Raw genomic sequence first — 24,380 nt, forward strand, 5'->3', positions numbered from 1 at the left:
TATCTGTTCTTATTGTGCATAGGAATTACTCTACATAACTAGATGTGTGGCATTTTGTTTCATGGGCTTTTTTTTTTTTAGCACAATTTCTAATAGAGCTAGATCACATGTGATTTTTACATGCTCTAATCTGAGCCCAAAATGCAATTTCAGTGAACTGTATGTCTATGTTATTTTAATTATTCAGAAAACAAAAACACCCCACCACTTCACAGCTGCCCTCTCTTCATTCTTAGGTTTCAATATAAATATCACCTCCACTGAAAGAACTTTCACCCACTGTACCTCTGGCCTACACCCCAGTTCTATGCAAAAATAAATAAAACTTAAAAAATAAATATTTCAAACTTTAAGTCAAAATAAACTTGTTCTCTTTGGCATGATGAGTCCTGCCTGACATATTCAAGAGTATATATAGCTCATTAAAGACAATGAACTATATTTAAAAAAAGAAAGACCTTTCAATGAATAGAGTTTATTTTTCTATCATACTTATTTTTCATCTTATAGCATATATCACAGCATATACATCTATATTTACCTTCTATTAAAGGGTTTTTAACTCTCACTCAAAATGCACTATAAATTTCTTGAAGGAGAGATCTTCTCTTTCTGGTTCACTTTACATATGCAGCACAAACACTGTTTCCGGGAATATGGCGCCCCAAAAGATAAAGTGATATCACCTTTCAATGAGTTAATTTAGCATTTTGAACAAGGATATGCTCTGGATAGATCTCATGTGTCATTAATATGTGACTCTTTCTGTGCTTTCTCGGTGGACTTTCAAGATGTTTGAATGTTGTAAATTCTGATCAGAGAAGGACATAATACCAAAGACTTCCCTAATTAATTCTCTAGCCCTTCCTGTGAAACAGACTGAGAAAACATAGTAAATCAAATAACTCCTATAGGATCTACTTTCTAGAAGAACCAATATAACAAGAAGGGAAAGGGAGAGAGGATTTAAACACTTGAAAAAGGCATTTTAGTGTACCTGAGAGATTTTGGTTCTTTGGATCAGTTTTCTGATCTAAAAAAAAAAAAAAAAAAAAAAAAACCACAAAGGAAAGAATTCCTTACCCTTCAAGACTGCTGTAAGGATCATATGAGATAATATAAATGGCAACTTGAAGTTAATGGTTTATATGTAATATATTCAATAAATTTCATCTTCACTCTTATTTTGTCTATTAAATAGTAATAACAAGAACTAACACTTGCTTACTGCTTGTTTACTGCTAAAAACTGCCATAGGGGGCCTCCCTGGTGGCACATGGTTAAAGGCAATGCTATCAAGCTATCCCCAGCCACCGCAGCACAAATTCGATCCCAGGGTGGCCAGGGAGAAACCCACATGGCTCAGCAGACCTCTCCTGTCTCTCCTGCTGCTCCCCTCAGCAGTGTATTTCAGTCAATCTGCCTGTTCTGCTCCCCGCTTTGTCTCTGGTGAATCCTCTCAACCACCCCCACCTCCACACACACACACACCTCTGGCCTGTACGCCAGTACTTATTTACATAAATAAATAAATCTTCAAAAAAAAAAAAAACGCCATAGGTACTTCACATGACATTTTAACAGTTCTGTGAGGCCAAGGCTGCTATTGTCATCTATGGTTTACAGATGAAGGAACAGATACAATGAAATCACTTGTTTAAGGTCATATAACTAATAAGTTGGATTCAAAATCAAGCAGTCTTGCTCCAGTATCAGTGCTCTTAACCAAAATCTGTTGCTCTTTTTAACAACAACACAACAAAAGACACTATTTATTAAATACCTAAATTGTGCTTAGAATTACTTATTAACTCATCTAGTCCTTGCAATATACAGTAAGGGATCCTTACCCCAATTTTGCAGGAACTTGAAGTGATAAAGTGACTTGTCCAAGATTTCTCATAAATCATAGAATTACAATATGAACGATAAGTCTGATTTTTTTTTCTTGTTTTAGATGATATTGGTTCGCAACTCTCTATATGATTTAGAGGAATAGGTTCACACTACTTCAGGTGCATGTCATCACACTACACCCACCACCAAAGCACCCACAGTCCTTCATCATAGACCATTTGGACTCCTTTCCCCCTTTTTTCACACAACCTCTTTCCCTACCCCTCTAGCAGTCTGAACTCTGCAGTCATATTTACCTATTTCCAGAATTTGTTTTGATTTAGTTTTGTCAGTTCCTTTGGTTTCTCTCTATTCCACATAGGAGTGAAATCATTAGATATTTATCTTTCTCCTTATTTATTTTACTTAGCATTACTAAAAACTTTTAAAAAGTATTGCTGTCTTACAGAAACTCACTGAAATCTTACTATATTAAAGTCCATACACCTCACTAACCCATATCTCCAAGATATGGGTGCATACCACAAGCACCTTCATATATACCTGCTAAGTCTTACAGAATAAATTCTGTTTCTATTAATTTCAAATTGCATTTAGCCACATTTTATTTGTCTAAAAACATTATATACTATTCCCTACATGCATTCAGTTGTTACTTGTATCTCAAAATATTAACAGTAATACTATTACTAGTAGCATGACTGTTAGCACTAAATATTAGTATTAATGCATTTGTTACAATTACCTAGTTTTTAACCAATGACAAAACAAAAAACAGAGTCTTAATGATTTGTTCATTTACATTTGTTTACTGACTCACTACTTTAGTAATGTGAATTATATATTACAAAAATATTGAACCTTTTTTGTGATACTTCTCTACATGCGGTAAATGTATCCAAATAAAACTGCTTGCCCCCAAAATGTTTCCAGTGTTCTCTAACCAGATAATCCAATTCAATTATTTTATATTTTGTGAGTATTAGCTTATTATATATTTTTAATTTTATATATTTTCATCTAATTATAAATATAATACTGAGATGTTTAGATAACACAAAGCGGGTTAACACTAATCTCATTATCCTAATGTACTCATCATTTTTCTTAAACTTATCCTTTTTAAATTAAAATTTAACTATCATATCATGAATACAAATTCAGACCTTTCATGGTACCATTGTCTTCTATAGCATCATTGCATGATTTCATACCTCATTAAGTAAGAGGTCATGTTTTACTTGACAATTACCCAATTATCCTATTTTTGGAAAGAGTTAATGAAAGTTATAGTCTTTTGTTTGCTGTTTTGATAAATATGCTTTAATAAACATCTGGCAAATATAGCTTTTTCTACAGTGGGCTTATTTTCTTAGGACAGATTTTTATAAAGATGATTACTAAATCAAAGGCATTTAAAACTTTTCTGTGAATTTTAGTATCTTGCTCTCAAAAACATAATGCTCAATTTAAACTTGCAAAGCAGACTGACTGAAAAAGGAAAAGCAAGAAAACATATTCAGGAACTACAAAAATTGTCTACTTCTCATTCCTGGAGAGGAACACAAGTAGGATCATTATTAAATCTACAGAGCTGTTCAGGGAATCTTAAGCATGAGCAGTTTAGAACTGATGTAAGGAATGTGTGGTGTGGTTATTCAGAACACAGATTAATTTCCCCTTAGAAAACCGTGTCAGAGCTCAGTTTCGGGTTAGTAACAAAGGCCTATTTTGGTGCATAAAGTAGCAATACTTCCACAGAACTCCCTACCACATACTATTTGAGGTCTCTCTGCCAAATGATGTGTGAAAGTGGAGACTTAGATTCCCTAGATTTTTGCACTGGCCAAGACATGAAAAACTGAGTGGTTAGGGAAATGATGTTTCTTCCCAGGGGCAGTGGGAAAATAATTAAAAAGAGAGACCAGGAATCTTAGTATTCTTATACTAGAGAGCACTTTTGATATAACAGTATAATCCCCTCAATTAAACAAAAAGTAACCAGAATAGCATGGTAGATGGGAAGTTCTAGGCAGGGCAGCCAGTCCTGTACTTGTGCTCAGTGAGCCTCTGCAGTACTGGGGAGGAGTTCTAGGAAGTGACATGTGGTAGGAAAAGAATATCAGAAAACTGAAGCATTATATGAATAGGCCAGCACAGAAGACTATACAACGGAGAAGTTCAACTAAGTAACTGAAAGTAGAGACTATTTGTAAACTGAGAAAATCAATGAAATAAAGCAGTTTGAAAGCAAGGAAGGAAAGAATATGCAAAGCAGGTGAATCTAGATGATATTTTGAGATTATTTGTTTTGTTTCTGTATTTCTTCCTAGGTTTTGCTTACTTTACTTTAGCCCTACTGGATTATCCGTACTGCTGTGCACCTTATTGTCTTCAGGAAGGTACACACTACATGGAAAAACACAATAGAATACTACCCCTTCTGGCTTTTGTTTCTCAACAGTCTGAATGATTAGGGAAATTGAAAGTGTTTACTGATGATAGGAGGGATAAAAGTGTATCAGAAAAAGCAGGACAAAAGCAATATAAAGGAAGAAAAAGTGTCAAGCTAAAATGCTTTCACTGGGCTGGCTGAAGAGAGGAAACATCAGAGGCTTCCTCATCCTGACCGCATGCACCCTGTGGGCAGGACAGCTTAGCAGAAGAACAGGCCAGTTGGCTCTGAACACAGTATCTTGGAGTACAGTTCAGTCTCCAAGTCTGTGTACCTGGAAGAATCCATGAATATTTCAATTATCTGTATGGACAGATAACTAACTGTGCACATTTTTTCTCCTTATGACACTATGTAAATCAAGGGGTGATGGCACAACCCTGCAAAGTTGTGGGAGGTTTCAAACTCACTAAGGCCTTTAAATTAATATGTTTCCAGCCTGTGGAAAAGCAAATTCAGAATACAACTTACATGAACTATCAAAAGTAAGTTTTGTCATCCCTGAGATTGAGACTAAGTGTCATATCTAAAACATAATGTTATCTTACTTGGAAAGAACTAATTTATAACGGTCTGAACTTCAGCCCGTTCCTTTAATACCTTATCATAAGTCTTTTAAAATTAATTATTATACTAAGGGTAAATCTGATCATGAAAACCTGCTTAATACCCTGTCCTCCATAAGACCTAAAACTGTAAAATATAAAGAAGAAAATATAAGTAAAACACTACAAGACATACATTGCAATAACATCTTTAAAGACTCATCACCCAAAGCAAAGAAAGTCAAGGAAAAGATATAAACACCTGAGATTACATCAAACTGAAAAGCTTCTGCACAGCCAAAGAGACATTAATCAAAACAGAGAGACACCCACTGATTGGGAAAAAATCTTTGCACTCCAGTCAACTGATAAGGGACTGATCACAAAGATATACAAAGAACTCACACAACTCAACAAAAACAAAATAAACAACCCAGTCAAGAAATGGGCAGAAGAACTTAAAAGACATTTCTCCAAAGAGGAAATGCAAATGGCCAACAGGCATATGAAAAAATGTTCAACATCCCTAATTATCAGGGAAATGCAAATCAAAACCACATTGAGATACCACCTTACACCAGTAAGAATGGCGCATATTAAAAAAATAAGCAACAACAAATATTGGCGAGAATGTAGTGAAAAAGGAACTCTCCTGCAGTGCTGGTGGGAGTGCAAATTGGTCCAACCACCATGGAAAGCTGTCTGGAGGTTCCTCAGTCTACTCAAAATGAAGCTACCATATGACCCAGCAATTCCACTCCTAGGGACCTACCCAAAGGATACAAAAACGTTGATTCAAAAGAGCACCTGTATAACTATGTTTATTGCAGCACTATTTACAATAGGTAAAACCAGGAAACAACCCAAATGCCCAAAAATAGATGACTGGATCAAGAAGATGTGGTATATATACACAATGGAACATTATTCAGCAATCATAAAAGATAAAATAATGTTGTTCACAGCAAGGTAGATGGAGCTAGAAATAATTATGCTCAGTGAAATTAGCCAGAGGAAAAAATAAAAATATCAGATGGTTTCACTTGTAGCAGGAATACAGGGAAACCAAACAGAAATCAGTGTAAAAAAAATAACAGTACAAAACACAACAAAGCAAAAACAGACAATTATAAACCAGAGACATCCTGCAGGGGAGGAGGAGGGAGAGGGATCAGAAGGAGGGAGGGAGGAGCACAGGGGACTGAGGTGATGGCGCACGGGTGATTGGTGAAGGAAATTCTATGGGTGCTACACTGGTGGGGAAGCAAATATTGTTTAAAAATGAACAATGATGTAAAAAATAAAATAATCAATTAATAAAAAAATAAAGTTTTCAGACTCTATCTTAAAAAAAAAAAAAGGGGGAAACCTGTCCTCTACTCAGTATAACCCAAACTCCTTTGAAAGGTTCTTTCTGACTTCTCCGTATCGACTTCAAGGTTATCTATCCCTGTTCAGCCCCTTCTTTATTTTGTGTCGCAGGAATGTCAAATGACTGGCAAGTTGACAAACGCAATTTGTTTTCTCCAGAGTAAAATGTGTATTCTCTCTGCCTTAAGTGTCCTTCATTTACTTTTTATGAACTAGGGCTACTCCTTTCCCTGATGCCATCTTGAGTCTGCTGACCCCTGCACATTCAATTAGAATTGCAAGCACAAGAATGTATGATTCTATTTTACCCAGTGTTTATTTCCATGATGGTCTCACAGCACAATGCTTGGCACAGCATAGTGCTGAGTAAATCCTGATTATATGAATGCCTCTTGAAAGCCAGCTACGTAACTTTGCACTCTAGACTCATTTTCTCCAAGTAATCAAATAAAAGAATGACATTGACAATGTAATAAGATTTTGAACATGAATACCAGGATTGCAAGGGGATGTGAATCATCTTATCTGGAATAGACACAATCTTCCCTAACCTTCCTTGATGGCAGGAAAAGTATCTTTTATCTTTGTATCTGGAGGCTAACATGATGCTGGAACATAGTGGATACTTTAGAAATGATCTAGGGAGGAATGAAAGGAGAGGGGCAGTGAATTAAGAGAAAGAGGGGAAAAGAAGAAAGGAAGGCAAACGGGAGATTGCTATGGAAGGAGGAATTTTAAGTTCTATGGCTAATTGATGGCTAATTAAGGACTAGGCTTCATCCTGTCTGAACACTAACTCGGTGCTCTTCCAGAGACATTTTGGGGATTAGGCAATCACCTATGATAAAAGGTTTCTTGGCAATATTATTTTATTGCTTTTCATTATATGTTGTTTTAAATTCAGAACACTCATGTCTTAGAACGCAGGCAATTAAATATTTTCTACATGAGCCATTTCCTGCTCTGGCAGAACTCAGGTAGTTTAATAACTCTGAGGAGGAAAAAAACTCCTGGTATTTCATTTTTCATGGTAAATTGGATACTTGGTGATTTAGATTAAACTTGCTGTGGCAAATAAGCTGCTACCATGTCCCCAGACATATACATTATGGTATGGATGTCAGATCCTTTCCAGTAAGTTTTCAAAATGACTTTCAAATATGTACTGACATCATTCCAGATTAAATGACAGTTTTGAGCATGCAAAAGCCCTAAACAGCATTTATAGGAGTTAGAGACACTAATATACAAAAGTGAATAACCATACCATGCTTAATTTGCGGTTCTTTTTCATTTCCCTGAAGGCAGCTCAGTGTCTCTCTGCTGTTTAGAAGCTTGTTTTACAACGCCTCCATGAGCATTTCTGCCTCCATCTGAACAGGTACAATCCATTTTTCCCACTACCAAGTTACTTTTGTACCATCACACACATTTGCAATGTAAGAAGGGACTGTTGGTCTGACCTGTTTCTTATAAAGATGCACAGCTATGATCTGGGGCTTTACTTTACATGCCTGCCTGCATTTAATCACTTCATGTTTTGTCAGTGGCCACACAGTTCTATGGTGAAGTGAAGAAAAATGAAGACTCTTGTCAGAATCATGACACAGTATAAAATTGCTTTTCTAATTGTTCAGCTCCAAGGTTAGATAAAGGAAATGTAGGACTGTACTATAACTGTTTAGCAAGTGAAGCATTAATCAATGATTTCAAATGCAAAGAGCTTTTTTATGTTAATGTGAAAATGACAAAACAGCATATATAAATCAAATAGATTCTTAAGAAAATCAAAGATTGGAGGAGGAGAACATGAAAATATGACTACCTTTCAGGAAACAGTAATATATCAACTTCGAGATATATTTATGAATATTTACTCCTTGTTCCTACATTTAGCAGACTTTTCCCCATTTACTTTGATGTACATCATTTTAAGCATCCTTCCTTATAGCCGTAATTATCTCCTCTGTATTCGATATCTATCTGACTCAGTATTGGAGACAATCTTCCATCTTAGATTAATTCAAATATCCACATTGTCCATTCCATCACCAGAAACAATAGCTAACATTTATTGAGCTTACTGTAGTCAAGACACTGTGCTAGAATGTTGAAGAAATTAAGTCACTTAATAATCAGAGAAATCCAATGACATGGGTGCTGTTAACAAACCAGATTCATACAAATAAATTTGAAGATCTAATTGACTTTATTAATGGTTCATGAAGATGGCAGCATCCCATCTAGTGAGAGAAAAAGGCACTTGAGTTCTACAAAATGGAAGGCTTTTAGATACAGGAATAGGGTGAGACAAGGAGGTTATCAGTAAAAGAAAGTATTGATTCAGGAAAGAGTGGGGAATTCTTTTTCCTTACCAGAGAGGAAGGCGTCTCATATGATGGATACCTCATTAGGGCTAACCATCTAATTCCAGATTGACTGTTTTAAAATGCCACTCCTAAAAAGGGTTGAAAGTACAATTAAGTTAGATATGAAGTCTTGGTTTGTGATAGAGAGGGATTTCCTTAAATGGGAGGTTCTATGTTCCCTATCTCACCTAATGAAAGGGGGAGCTGAGTAGCAAAGAGAGGCCAGAGAAAACTTGGAGTGAACCCTTGGAGCAATTTTGGAGAAACATGTGAAGAAGTCACTCTTGCTTCTTGACTTTGGACTTGTACCAGGGACTTAAAGCATATGGAAGGAGACACATGGAGCTGAGACATGTAAAGACACTTGGAGGAGATGTGTGTGAGAGTCTCTTGGGGAGGCTGACAAAGCAGCCATTATCTTGATGTGTACTTTGATTTTGCTCCTTTCATCCCAGACTACTTCTGCCTGTTTCCTATGGTTCCCCACCAGAAGGTGCCTTAGACTTGTGGCAAGTTTTTGGGCCTCAGTGGCCCAGCTTTGGGCCAAACCTGTTTAGCTGGGCATTTATCTATGAGGGGGTGGGTAATTTTGAGTGTTTTATTGGAAACTATTATCCTTTCAACTCTTCTATGTACACTAATCCCATTAAAGTTCTTTCATACTAAGAGTATGTTTTGTCTTTATATGGCAGATTGCAGAACCCATTTAGAATGTGCATGTTTGGGGGTTCCAGGGTATCCCTCAGTCTGCACTCTGTTTCACAGTACTCAGTTTGGTACCAGTGGTTCTATTTTTGATCTTTCATCTTTTTTAATTGGACTTTCAAATCTTTAAGCCACTTCAGAATTTGCTTGAATTCAAGAATGTTTCCTCTACTTTTCTAAGCCCCTCAAATGTAACCTTTTTCTCACTAAGCTTATGTTTCCTCCTGTATCATTCTAACTAAATCAAGAATCAGGAACTCATTCTTATCTACCTCCCACTCAAAATATTGTTGTAAAGCTTATAAATGCACCACCTAAATATTTCCCGATACTAGTATTTACTCTCCAGTTTGATTGTTATTGCTTTATTTTATATCTTAATCACTTCTTTCATATATAATTAACATTATGCTACACAGTTTGTTTGATACCCATCTCCAGTCTATTATTAAAACTGCCAGGGAGATCTTGCTAAAATAAAATTGTCAAGTCACCCCCACCCCCCATCCCCCGCTGCATTGGTTATCCAAATTTCTGAGCTTAGGCCTAATCTCAACACATGATTTAAAAGCTTCTCTTCAAACCAGAACTAGTCTCCTCATCTAAGAATTGTATAAGAAGTCTTAATTAACCCATCATATCTACTTCTAAACATGTTTTTTTTTTTTTTTTAAGATTTATTTATTTATTTATTTATTTATTTATTTATTTATTTATTTATTTATTTATACAAGCACTGGGTATAGTCAGAAGCGTGGGAGGCTGAGAGAATTCACCACAGCCAGAGCAGGGAACAGAACAGGCAGACTGATGAAATATACTGCTGAGGGGAGCAGTGGGAGCGGCAGGAGAGGTCTGTCGCACCATGTGGGACCCTCGCTGGCAGCAGGGGATCAAACTGGCTCTGCAGAGGCTGCGGGCAGCTTCCCAGCCCACTGCTCAACAGCTGCGCCACCAGGGAAGGCCCTAAACATATTTCTTAATAAAAAATGTATTCCCTCTATTTTCAGATATTGGTTTACAGTAGCAAACAAAGACAATAGAGTATATATTTTATAGCACAGGATAGGTTGTACAGGCAGGCACCGAAGATTTTATTAGGATGTAAAAATATTCTGTGTGGGTAGAGAACAGGGAAAGACTCTTAGAGCCTAACATTTCCTCCTGGCCAATGTGAAGATTTGAGTGAAAAATATCTGAAAGTATCTGAAAATGCCAATTCTTTTTACAGATAACTGAACTTGGTCACCAAGACTCATTTTATTTGTCTTCGAATCATTTTTGACCTACATATGATTTTCAGCTCCTTTTATATTGGTTTAGGCTGACCAAAAAGGCTATCTTTTAAGAGAACACAATCCTTTATCAAAACAGAACCTAAAGGCACTATGCCCAGATAGTGGCAGTAATTACAAATAAATGAGCTAATGAGCCTCTTTAAAAATTCTCTAAATGATTAATTTAATTTAGGAGTGTCCACCAGATAAATGCCTACTTTTTGTGCAACTTCTTTAATTGACTTTGACTGACAAACAGACTAATAACTTTGTCTTTTCCATTTTGTCACAGGCTGTAAATAATTTCATGCTGCAGGTGAGAACAAGGAAACTTTATGTAAAAGGAGAAGGAAATACTTTTGATTGCTAAAAAATCCAAATACCTTTTATTTCAGATATGTATATTTGGTATTCCAATATTCATGTTCATACACTAAAAACAAAATCTCCTATAACTTTGCCCCTTGAAACAAAGGTATAAAAGGAAAAACAATAAAAGCAAGACAATAAAAATTTCAATTTATTTTGAATTCAATTTGAAGTTTATAGCATGATATTTATATGTCTTAATCTAAAATTGCTTCATGTTGTTCCAGGGTTGATTCAATTTCAGATTAATTCAGATTGTCTTGGTAATGGAGCTATTGTCTGCTGAGCAAATCCATCATGATAACAATGCTGTCCATTTCAAAGATCCGAGGTTTGACACTAGTTTTGATTTTACTAAAGATATATACATGTCTAGTAATTATATTTCTTTAAGAGAAAACATCAAAAATTTAAGAGAATGACACATGTGAATACTGGTCTTTAGATTTTTTTTTTAAATAAACAGTTTAAGGTTTAGATACCCAAAAAAATTTAAAAGGATATATATATATTTATATATATATGTGTGTATGTGTGTGTGATACATATATGTGTACAGATATCTATCTATCTATCTATCTATCTATCTATCTATCTATCTATCTATATATAAAACCTACAAATTCCAGAGAGATGTTTTTAGCAACTTATATTAAAGGATTAATATGTTATACATGATAAGGGGTTTAATTTTCAAATACCCAAATAGGTTTACAATTATGAGGAAATTCAAGTTGGATAACAGCATGACCTATCTATAGACATAGATATACTTAGCAGTGATTACAAACCCTGTAATGTCAAACCTTCCAGTGCTAAAAAGAGCTTCTGGAGCAGTGGTACAGTATTCTATTATATGACCTAATTTTTTTTCTGACTCCTTTTTGTTACACTCCTATAGTTAAGATATAGACAAAGATTTAGTTTGGGAGAGCAGGAAAGATACAGTGTTAGTGCTGAATAGTGCAATATGATAAATCTTGATGCATACAAAATCCTTTTTTTATACCTGCATAAAAAAGAACATGTAACTTCACCATATATTCATATGCATAGCAATGGTGCACAGTGAGGAATCTATTCATATATCTTTGGTAAAAAGCAATCAGAAGCTGTATCTAAACCCAGTTGTTAATGAATATATGTTCTGAAGTCATAAAAGCGTTAATTATAATGCATTTTCTAAAAATTTGCATTATAATCTTAACATCTTTGAAAAGCATTTCTTATTGTTAAGCTTATTTGGTAACATTATAACTCAGTTGTTTTCCAGAAATTAAAATCTGTGACTCTAGTTGGAAGACTTGCTGAAATAATACTCAACCTTAAGAGAATTAAAAAAAAAAATAAAAAACTGTCATATAAGAAAAAAGGGACAGCATACTTTGTTGGAGAAACATTAAAAAGTGCCATATTCTAGCAGCTAATTAAAAGGTATAAAATGAGAGTCATATTAGAGAAAATAAGTATTTTGTTTCATAGAGACAGAGAACAACAGAGAAAAAGGCATGGAACCCAACTAGTAAGGCCTTAACATTTCTTTCATAATTCAGGCCTTTTAAACATTTAATAATACAGGATAGTATTCCCAAAATGTTTACAGTTTTGTTTTGTTTTTTTCCCAACAAGTCCAGAGTAGGCTTTTCCTAACACATGTCAACCCCTCTGGGTTCTTCAGAGGTTGAATTAATGAAGAAATAAACATCAGATTAGTAGGTTAAAAAGTCAAATTTTAATAACATATGCATAGAGAATTCACATGGCTATAAATTCATAAGTAAAATGGGGAGACCAGGGATAAACACATTGTGTTTAAGAACCTATGGCATTAAGGAGAAAACAAGGGGAGATTTCACATGACAGGAAAAAGAACATCATTCTTTTACTCTAAGAGTCAAGATGAGTTTCTCTAATAGGGAGGAAATGTCCACTGATAAACCTATCTAAGGAAGGTACCCCCAAAACGACATTCTTCTAGGTAATAAGAAAGAGGAGCAGTGACTGCTTCTTCAACTAGGAAAAAAGGCAAAGGTAACACTTTATCTAACTAACTCTTTATCTAAAATAATCTGGGGCCTCCCCTGGTAGTGCAGGCTGTTGAGCATCCTGCTGTGAAGCTGTCCACAGCCTCTGCAGTACTGGTTCAATCCTGGCCAGCTGGCGAGGGACCCACATGACACTGCAGACCTCTCCTGCCTCGCCTGCTGCTCCCCTCACAGTGTGTTTCAGTCCGTCTGCCTGTTCTGCTCCCCATTCTGTTTCTGGTGAATCCTCTCACCCTCCCGCACATCTGGCCTGTACCCCGGTTCTTGTGTAAAATAAGTAAACAGATCTTTAAAAACATAAATAAATAAATAAATAAAACAATCTACTGTCTCTAAGTAATGGTAATGCATTTCCAGAGGATCTCTGGGCCTTGATTGGTCTTAGTTTTCCATACCAAGTGATGCTTAATGGATGGAAGAAGCCTACCATGGACATATTGAGAAAAACATACATGATCCTTTTGCAAAGATAGATCCTACAGGGGCATCTTCAGAAATAACCTTTTTTTATTGGAGAAAATTATCTTAAGACAGAGCAAACATCTAGAGGCAAGAATTTGTCATAGGAAGTCATGTTTCTACTCTTGTGAGACCCCCTCCACTCTCATTGAAGCCATAGGCTGCTAACCCATTCCTTATCTCACCTCTGATTCATCCCATTTCCTTTAGAATTTACTGGGATATAAATTCTACATATGTATGCAATTAAATTTGTTTTTTTGTTCCCCTATAATATGTCTGATGTTGATTTGTTTGCTCATTTGGCCTGAGAAGAAAGCAGATAAGTGTGGAAATATTTCCATGAGGCCTAACAATACAAATAGTCTTTCACAATATATCTATTAATCCTTCGGGTATAAATTCAAATATGTTATTTGGAAACCAATTTCCTCCCACTTTCTGGAAAGAATGCCATTAAAGACAGCCTGGTGTTTAAATTCTTTTATAATAACAAGTCAGTAGTAAGAACAAAATCTTATATATGAGAATTCTAAAGGAAGAGACTTTGACAATGGTGTGATGTCTTCAAAAAAATCTTGTGTAAAGTTAGTGATAACAGTGGAAATAGAAGGTCACCAAAATATGACAGCATTATGATAATTTTATTTATTATGTGAGTCTCTCTAGTGTTATTGCCTAAGTCATCATATTAAAACCATGCAAATAAAGGGTGGCACACATACCAACATTAGATGATAAAGCTCATAGTTAAACCTGATAGTTAAATTGTCCTCCAGGTAATTCTTCCTTTTTCTTTAAGGATAAGGCATGTTCAACACTGCACAATATAAAATTCTATTGTCTTGTCCTGCAGAACCTCAGGAATCCAAAAATATGCCTTTATTTCTTTGCCTCTCAGTCCCCTGTAATCCAAACTAGCAGTATCTAGGCTGATATAAACCAACATCTATTCAGAGTTATACAGAGATGATTGACGTTATCCACTCAGAGATGACTGAGTGAGTGTTCAGTCACATCCTTGGTCTTCTCACTAAAACATCTTCTTTTTTTTGTAATATTGACAGGCTTAGAATTTTCCAAATCTTGAAATTCTAGCTCATTTTTGCTTAACTATTCCTTGTTCAATTCATCTCTTTCCTCTCACATTTTATTGTAAGCTGTTTATACTATACATTATGCCACGTATAATACCATTTTACATCTCTACGCTCTGTGCGTTTTGTTTCCTTGAAATGCAAATGTTAAGAAACAAAAGCTCTCAGATAGAAATTGAACCCCAAAGTAGGAACTGTTCCGTAGCAAGACGTTGTGCTGTCATACTTATGTAAAGTCAACTTATATTTAAATCCAATAAAATCTGTGTTTTTAATAACTTTCTTCAACTTACCTTATTTCAGCAAATTCTATTTATATCCCTTGATCTCTTTTATAGTTCCCTAGAAACATGTATGATGTAGAAAGAGTGACCAGAGGAGTGCCTTATGGCCTTCTGTTACAAGACTACTGAAGACTCTAAGAGTATTAACAGTTATGGGGGAGCAAATACTGGCCACCTCAAAATATATCCTTTTGATAAAAATTTGGTTTTAAGGGAGGAGCTCTAAAGAAAGGGTGGAAGGTACTTTTGAAAATATATTTACATATAAATTTCTGTATAGATTTACATGTAAATGTCTCTGAAAAGACCTAATTCCCATATTTCTTTTTTTATAGATTTATTTATTTATGCATATAAGAACTGGGGTACAGGCCAGGGGTGAGGGGTGTGAGAGAATTCACCAGAAACAGAGTGGGGAACAGAACTGGCCTATTGACTGAAATACACTGCTGAGGGGAGCAGCGGGCGAGTCAGAAGAGGTCTGCTGTGCCATGTGGGTAGCTCCCTGATCAGGGATCGAACTCATGCTGCAGAAGCTGCATATAGCTTCACAGATTGTGTCTTAACCGCTAGCACCACCACCCATATTTCTTTGTAATAGAGAAGGCAGAACTTACGCTGCATAGTTTTGTCTACTATGCCTGCTCTACTAACCTCCCTAACTGACTCTACGTTCTCCTCCCCAAATTCCAGGACAGCTAAGTTATTTAAAATTCCAACTAAAGGTTTGTGATCAAGTTACTCAATCATGCTGGCTCTCTGCCATGTTTGCAGGAGGCAGACAAGTTATTAAATTTCTTTTCTGACTTTTATTTTATTATTAATCTATTTGATACTTGTTTGATTATTTGCGGGCATAGAAAATCTCAGAGGGATATGTGATGATTTCCTTTGCACCCTGATGACACAATGAAAACTTGACATACAGGGAGGTCATTCACTCTTTCTCTGCTAACACCTAACTCAAAAACCTATTACATTCACTGGTGAAGTTGCAGTCATTCATAAACTGACTTTCCCAGGTCTCTGTTTCCTACTATAAAGATTTTATCTCCCACCCATGCAAAAGAACTTCCTGTTTCTCCTAATGGTATATTCTCTCATACCCCTTGATGGTTAGACTTTTTCATATGTGACCATGAATTTAATGTTTCCTAAAAATTTATGTTCTGTGGGAAAAAAATTCACACTTACAATCAGATTAAACGATGTCACCTCTAGGTAGTCTTCCCTGATCTCGCTAGCCAATGTTTTCCCCAATAATGCTTTCATGAAATTGTAAAAATTCCCCCAATTATGCTTATATAAAATGGTAAAAATGGTAATACAATTAGTTATTGGTTTATATAATTGCTTCCTGAAGGGCTTAAAAGTAGAAGTTCTATCTTATTAATATGTTTAATTTGTCAATAGTTGCAAAACTAATCAGCATTGTTTGTTCTGCATGAGAAGATCAATATAATTATAGTTATGGTATTATTTTGTCAAATTTTACAATTTTTTCACTGCCTGTGTCTGCCTTCACTTTTGGTCTTATTCTTCCCCTGTTTACAATTTTGATCAATGCACTTTCAAAATCCTATGTGTTCTTTGGCAGAGACAAATTAGTTGTTTGTCAAAACTTTGTTTCCTCCTTCCTAGATACACAGTAGGTGATATCCCCTGTCTCTACTTTATTGGTGGATTCTCAACAATGGAACATGAATGAAGTGTGGCACATCACCTCTGGACCTGGCCTACAAGAACCTCCTTATGGTTTCTCCCCCAACTAACTGAAGCAGTGAAAGTCACATTTTGACAGTAGCAAGGCACAAGACAAAAGGAGTCTAGATCTTTGAATTTCTTCTTACATAAACTGTCGATACAGCAGCTGTCTTAGTCTTGATTTTCAATGACTTAGAAATAAAATTTTATTGTTCTTAAGGTATAACATATGTTGGGTTTTGTTTGGTATAAAAATTAGAATTATTCTAACATAATTTTCTGACCTTGATTAAAAGTCAAGATACTTAACAATAATGCAGCAGCTAATAAAATCAGAAAACAGGCCAAAAAGCTTTGTGTATATATATATATATATATATATATATATATATATATATATATATATATATATATATATAAGAAATAGAAATGGGTAATATATAAGAAATAGAAAAGGGTTTGTGAGACTCTGGTTAGTGGCTGCTGTAACAATGAAGGATTGCTGACAGACCTTCCATTACTACAGAGTGCCCCTATTTAACAGGCAGCTCTCATACAGCCTGTGTCCCTGCTGTTTGCAAAACTGACTTTGAATATACAATGCCAATTATAGGGCCTGAACATGTCAAGACTTTGACATGCATCTAGAGAGAGTTATGCAATTAGTTTTATTTATGCACTTTCTGCTTTAAATGCCCCTGAAAAGAAAAATTACAAATGCATCTTAAAAAGAACTTAAAAAGAACACTTGTATTTACATCTTAACTCCAAAATCACTACTACTCTCACAGAGAGAGAGAGAGAGAGAGAGAGAGAGAGAGAGAGAGAAGGAAAAATCTAGTTAAAGAAAAATGAGCTGATTCAGTAATAGAGTTGAATATGGGGTGCAAAGTAGCAACATTCTTTTGATAGTTATCAAGCTTGTCATTAGCCTCAAAATGTACTAAAAAAGCTTAGAGATTATGACCAGTGTCAGTGAAGTCTAGGAGTCCTGACACTTCTTTTGAATTCTAAGAGAAAATGATATTTATTAACATCTAGATATAGAGATTTAATTATGTTGCAATCACAACTTTAGTGCCATCCTTCAAAACTAAGAAGAAACACCCTCATACTTCATTCTCAATGATTGTGTGATATAGCTTGGAGCAACATATGATACCACCACAAGTGCCTTCTTTACACTTAACATGCTATTGATATTGTGCAATTAAATTATCTAATACTGGGTGATAAAGCCATGCAAGATAAAATAAGCTCAGCAGATCAGAAAATAAATCTTCAAAACTAGGAAGATACATACATATATATATATATATATATATATATATATATATATATATATATATAATACTATAATTGCTCTCATGTTAAGATCTAAATCTCTTGTCATTGTGTATTCTACACTAAAATAAATCTTTCATTTGTATATTTGTTCATCTAATTCATGTGTTCTGAAACTTGTTATAAGTATATATTTTAAATCAGATAAAATAAATGCCTCTATGTTATATATTAATTGCTTCAATAAAAAAAGGTGGTAAAATTAATAAGAATTATAATATTTCAAAATACTTGGGTGATATTTATCTTCAAAAGGTTGACCAAAACGTTTGAGCTACTCAAAAAGAAAATATCCAGCAACCATAAAATAAGTCTGAAAATTCTTGGAGGTAGGGAGTCTGGGGAAGGATGGAAACATAGGGATACATGACCTCCTACCCTTCCTCAGCCATTTCCTAGAGAAACAACTACATTAGGGAGGAGGGCTTCAAATATGTTTTTCTTTGAAATAATTTTGAAGAAAGAAACAATACACACTACACTTTCACATATTTTTTAAATTGACATCAAACACAAATTTTATGTTTGTATAGCTCCAGAGCATACAATTTAGGACTTATTGTAAACTTTATATCTGCTTTAAGTATATGTTCCCTAAAATCTTGGGTATGTACCTGTTTGAAACTTCCACCTTAAATAGAGGGAGTCTGAAGGAAGATGGGATGGATGAATAGATGGTTGATCATGTAGCAGAAAACAGGTAGATTGAAATAAAGTGCTTACCTTTATTTCTTCCCTAAACTGCCTAGTTTTGCTCCTAGAATTATTCCTGAGGGAATAACAGTTTATTCCTGAATCTTCCCTGGTTGATCATCCCTAAATTTCCTACTTCTCAGAATGGCATTCTCTTGGAAGTAAGGACAACAGTGAAAAGCATCCCTTTGTTTTGCAAAATGGAAGAGGAGCTATTAGGAAGGGGAGGTGGGAAGTTGAAAGAGGTTGTTGATAAGCACAATCCCATTTTGAACACTTGCAGTAAAGTTGTTTGTTTGAAAAATATCTGAATTTATACATCATGTTCTCTGTATTATATATTAATTTCATGAATAAAAATGGTAAAATTAACATTAGAATATTACGATATGTTATGATATGCATATGACAATAACTGAGAAGCTAGTGCTAAGAAGCAAGTAGAATAGATAATGAGGTTAGGGGGCAGTATCCTCCAGTGACTTAGCATCAGTTATCAAAATAGCTAAGAATTAAAGAACTCTACGGCAAGAATTGCTGATTGCATGACTATAACATCAGAAGTACTTGGATATCAATCTCTGTCCACCCTCTGCATCTAACTAGCTGTGACATTATGGAGAAGTCATTTAATATGCCTGAGTCTATCTCCTCATTTTTCAAAATTCAGTAGATGCACTGAACTCATATTTGTTGAAGTAAAATCTCCACAAAACATTTTCTGATCTTAGTCTCTCTCTCTTCCCTCCAGTATAATGGTGCATTTTTCTCCTCTGTTGTATCTAAAACTTAAATTTTATACTAGTATACTTAAAATATCCATTTACACACTTATGGAAGAATACATTAATTCCCTAAATTATATAGGTTACCATGGAAAATGACTTAGCAGCAGAGGTTTAACAAATGAAGCTTATCTGTCTTTCACATAACATTCAGAAGAGAAACAGTTTTAGACTGTTTTGCTCTATAAATTAAGCAAAGAAATCAGGATTTTTCTAGGTTATTGTTCTACTACCTTCAGGATAGCTCATCAGGACAGTACACCCGACATTCATTTTCCATGTCATAGAGAAGGAGGAAACACATGCATGTATAAGCACCCTGTAAGAATATAACCTGGAAGAAATTGTACCTGTTATCACAGTTCATGTCCCACTAATAGAGAGACATGCAGATAGATAATAAATGAGTGAGTGAATGAGTGAGACAGACAGCCAGACAGCCAGACAGGTAGATACATTACAAGATCATATACCTAGTTATTAAGGTATATATCTGATAGTTGATTTTTACTGAGAGAGGATATTCAAACACTTGGCAAATTTGATGAAAATCAACAAGCACATTGGTGAAAAACAAAAGAATTTGCAGAAAATACTTAAGACATTTTTCAGAAAATTTCCTTCTGAACATTTTACAAAGCAAACGAAATAAGCCTATTCTAACTCAGTGGGTGATGGTGAATTAGGTGTTCAGAAGCTTAAACAAAACAAATACAGGCTGATTGTTCCCATATGTGCTTATGCTGCTGGCTGCCATAAAACAAAACCTTTCATAACTGAAAACTGAATTATCTCAGGATTAGGAAGCAGCTGCACCAGTTCCACAACTTGATGCCAACATTGAGTCATGAACCTTTTTCCTATCTCTATAATTTGATTAACCAATACTATAAATTTTTATTAATCTGTGGAATGGGAATGCTAATTACTGAGAAGGACTAAAATAAGATTTGGTGAGCTAGTACATATGCAAATAAATGGTTTCTAGAAGATTTTCAGTAAGCGTTGACATAACCAGAATCCTTATTGTTATTAACTGGAATGGCATTCTCTTCTACTTATTTGTTCTATCAATGTTTGCATTGTCAAGCAATCAAATTATTTGTGAACTTACTCTATTGTGAATAATAAGTGTACAGAATCATCGCTGATACCTACCTGTTAGCTATCTGTCTTAACAGCTATTAAATGAAGTTGATAAAAATAAATCTCCAGAACTAGATTGTGTAAAACTTAAAGTATCAAGAAATGTATTTAACTACAATTAGTGTGGTATACCAGAATTACTCTTATTCTAAATAATCATGTTTAAAATTGTGGATTTGTAGGATCCAACCCCAATCCATCTCATAGAAGTAGGATCCTCAGAAGAGCACCCTGCACCCCATTTATATAATAAGATCTCCTGGTTATTGGAAACAGTTTACACTATTGGCCTGGAGTTGCAAATGTGAAAAGTTAATGATAGAGTCATGCTATCATACCATACCATACCATACCATACCATACCATACCATACCATACATACCATACCATACTAATGAATACGAGCAAATCTTAAATAAATCTTCCTTAGCTTGATACAGTAAATAAAACACATTTTTTCCCTTTAGGTAATTATGTCCAAGTTGAGATTTCCTTGAACCAACACACAACATTCAGGAATCTCTACAATCTTTTGAACCAAGTTTGTCCTTAATCTGGAAGATTCTAGGAATTCTTGATTACTATGTGGGGGTTCACATGTTATCAAAGCTATTAGCAGATCTAGATCTAGAAGATATAAAAGATCATCAACAACATCCCAATTAGTTGATTGCACATAATCATTGTAATCCTTAAAATATATGTGATGTAATAGCTATTATTCTTGGAGTAGGGTGACAATACTAAGATTAAAAGATGTTAAATAACTTGATCACTAACTTATAGTAAGATATGAAGCAAATATGGGGTTATTACAGAGAGAAAAATACATAGAAAATGAGGTCGTAAGCAATGAAAATTATATACCAAGAAACAACAAAATCTTTTTTAACTCAATCTGACTGAAGCTAGATGTTAACCAGGAATTTGGGGTAGTCTGCTTTGGAGTGTCTGTCCAAATGCAGATCTCTTGAATTGACAAGTAATATAGCAGAGGAGAGACAGTGACACTTTTTTCAGGTGTTTTTAGAATATAAACTAACAAAAGTAGTCTAAGTAATGCATGGCCTACATTTCCTTCCTGTGTTGCTCTAGGGGAGCCTTGGTCTATTTATGTTGGAAATTCTACCCTAATACCTACATTGCATTCATTAATTCCATAGGTTTCTACTCTAGCATAGAAAAAACAACACACATTGGAACTCAAGGATTTCAGGATTCTCAGAACCTCACATAGAAAGTTGGCCTTTTTTTTTTTTTTTCTACATTTCACAAACATAGCTAGTTAAAATGTAATCTTCAACTGCAGGCTTAGTATCTGCTCCTACAGAAATTTTGCTGATTATTACCATCATAGAAGCAAGACTCACAAACAAAAGCCACTGAGAAAACCCTTTATAAACTCCCAAGTGTTACTGTTGAAAACACAAGCAAATCTAACTCACAGGGATAGAATGAGTATCTGGTTTGTAATCACTAGGGAAAATCCATTTGGGAATTTCCAAGTAAGATATCTAGATAAACTAAATCTAGTAGTATTGCTGGTTCCTAGAACAAATGATCCTATGTTCAACCATTTATTAACTAATGCTTCTAAAATATTTTAGAATTCTAAATGTTACAATCAGCAACCTTCAATCACTTCAAACAAATGTTTCTATATAAATAAAAATGCATTCCATCCTAACATTACATAATGTAGAATAGTGATTTTACCATAAATATTTATACAATTAAAAATTGTCATGAGTAGAAATACAGCAAAATTATGGTTTTATGTTTTAATAGTCATCAATCATAAAGTCTTTGATATGGCTTTTATTTATTGGATATCACTGTGTGTCAGACAAATTGTAGGTGCTTACGATATATATTATATCTTACTGTAATGGAATCTTACAACAATCTCATGGTTCAAGTAACAGAAAAGGGAAATGAGACTTAAATTACTTGAGTTGTATTACCAGTGATATATATATATATATATATAAAGATTATTACTAGTTCCAAAGAAGAAACCTCTACAGATTTTTATTTTGTAGGAAAGGTGAATAGAAAAATCATAGTACATGTTTCCTATGTCAGTTTTTCTATAAATTTCAGTTTTATTGAAATACCATCATGTATGCAATTAGTCAATGATTTACAGAGATCTTTTTTTCTTTTTAAGACTACTGAAAACATAAAGAAAATTTCTTCATTTCAATTTTCTATTTGAGGGAAGGTAATTACAAATTCTCAATGAGTTTAAAGTACGAGAGTCCTGCCCTCACTCAGCTCAAGTCAATTTCTGGCTTCTTGCCTACCACATTGCTATAGACAGCATGGGGAGCAGAAAACAGAGCAGAGAGTCAAGTAACTTCTGTGTTATTTACTAGGTTCAGGCCCATGGGCAAAGTTTCAATTTCTCTAAATGTCTGTTTTCTACATCTGTACAGTGAGGACAATAATACCTACACCCTGGGGCTGTTGTGTGACTAAATAACATAAACAATGCAAATACACATAGTGGGAAATTCATATTAACAAACTTGAGTTTTCTCTTATGCACTGCTCTGATTGAAAGAACCAGAAAGTAACCATCATAAAATAATTCCAAAGAAGTTATTTTGAATCTAAAACTACATAAAGATCTTTATAATTTTCATTTACACACACAAGCATACACACAGGTCTCATCACTTTCTCCAAATGTCAATTTAAAAGAATCATTTCTCTTACCAATACATGAAGTGATGACACTGTAGATGCTCCAGCTTCATTTAGGATGCTTCATATATAAAGGTTCTACATCTTGAAACCATCTCCATCAGATTCCCTAAATGAAATGAAAGGAAAACTCTTGGGCAAGTGGAAAAACAGTTAGTTCCTTCTAGTATTACCAATCTCAAAATCCCTTATGTCATTTGCCACCTGACTGCTTTTGCCCCATTTATGACAAAAATTTTTACACTTTCAGGGTTCATATTCACAATCCCACCTAATGCACTCACTTCCGGTTGGGTACTATTGCTAGTGTTTTCACATAGTGGATTTCATTATCATCCAATACCCACTTAAATAGGTATTGGAAAACAATACTTAGAGTGTTAAATATTTCCCACATCAAACTGAGTCATTTTACCCAATTTGCTTCGAAATAAATTATCTACGTATCAATATAGCTTATAAATGATAAAGGAATAAAAGCAAGAATGTCAGAAAAATAAAAACGATTGTGGACTTATTTCAAAAGATGAATACAAAAATAAAAATAATAAAAATGCAAAAAAATAAAATTTGTGTGTGTGTGTAAGCCTTGGAAGTTTTGCAGTTAAGACCTCATCCACAAGTTTACCAGATATTATACTTTGTTACAAAAATCTAGCAATCTTAATGGTTGTTATTCTTAGAAATCTTTCACACACACTCATACATACACATTACAAGTCAAATTTATTATAAGAAATTGCTCTGCAATCATATAAAATACAGTGAAATCACATTTATCCATCAGCTCAGGTCTAACCTTCTAATAACTTGTTGGTTTCATTATAATAGAATCCTCTACCCCCCACAAAAAAATGAAATAAACCTTGGTTATGCAAATCATACTAATGAAAGTACTGAAAACCTGATTGTGTGAAACATCTCAAGTTTAAAGAGATATGTCATATTGATTAATTTTAAATTAGTCATTTTAGAACAAATTCTGTTGCTTTGGCTCTCCTGGTATCTTCCTGAATTCTATTTCTTCAAAAATACTAATTATAGCTTACTCGATGGCACAAGTGAGACTCTTATCCCAAAACTACACAAGAAAATGAGTCCACTGGGTCCATTAAATACTATTGACAACTCAAATCTTTTTGATAGATTCACTTCAGGTACAGACT

At 34.5% G+C, this 24,380-nt stretch overlaps 1 protein-coding gene across 9 annotated transcripts in view; it reads right to left on the minus strand.

Moving 5' to 3' along the window:
- The window catches only part of LINGO2 (leucine rich repeat and Ig domain containing 2), a 1,109,656-nt gene that overhangs the window by 860,728 nt on the left and 224,548 nt on the right, over window positions 1-24,380 (minus strand). For 8 of the 9 annotated variants that reach the window (XM_054689315.1, XM_054689312.1, XM_054689314.1 and 5 more), the window contains exon 2: window positions 23,227-23,323. The exons of the other annotated variant lie outside the window; for it this stretch is intronic. The gene's annotated coding sequence lies outside the window, so the exon portion shown is untranslated. The remainder of the gene's footprint in view (window positions 1-23,226; window positions 23,324-24,380) is intronic. 9 annotated transcript variants of the gene reach the window in all.

The sequence above is a fragment of the Talpa occidentalis genome, unplaced genomic scaffold (assembly GCF_014898055.3).
Source record: "Talpa occidentalis isolate TD23 unplaced genomic scaffold, MPIMG_talOcc4v2.1 talOcc4.7, whole genome shotgun sequence".
Taxonomy (NCBI): domain Eukaryota; kingdom Metazoa; phylum Chordata; class Mammalia; order Eulipotyphla; family Talpidae; genus Talpa; species Talpa occidentalis.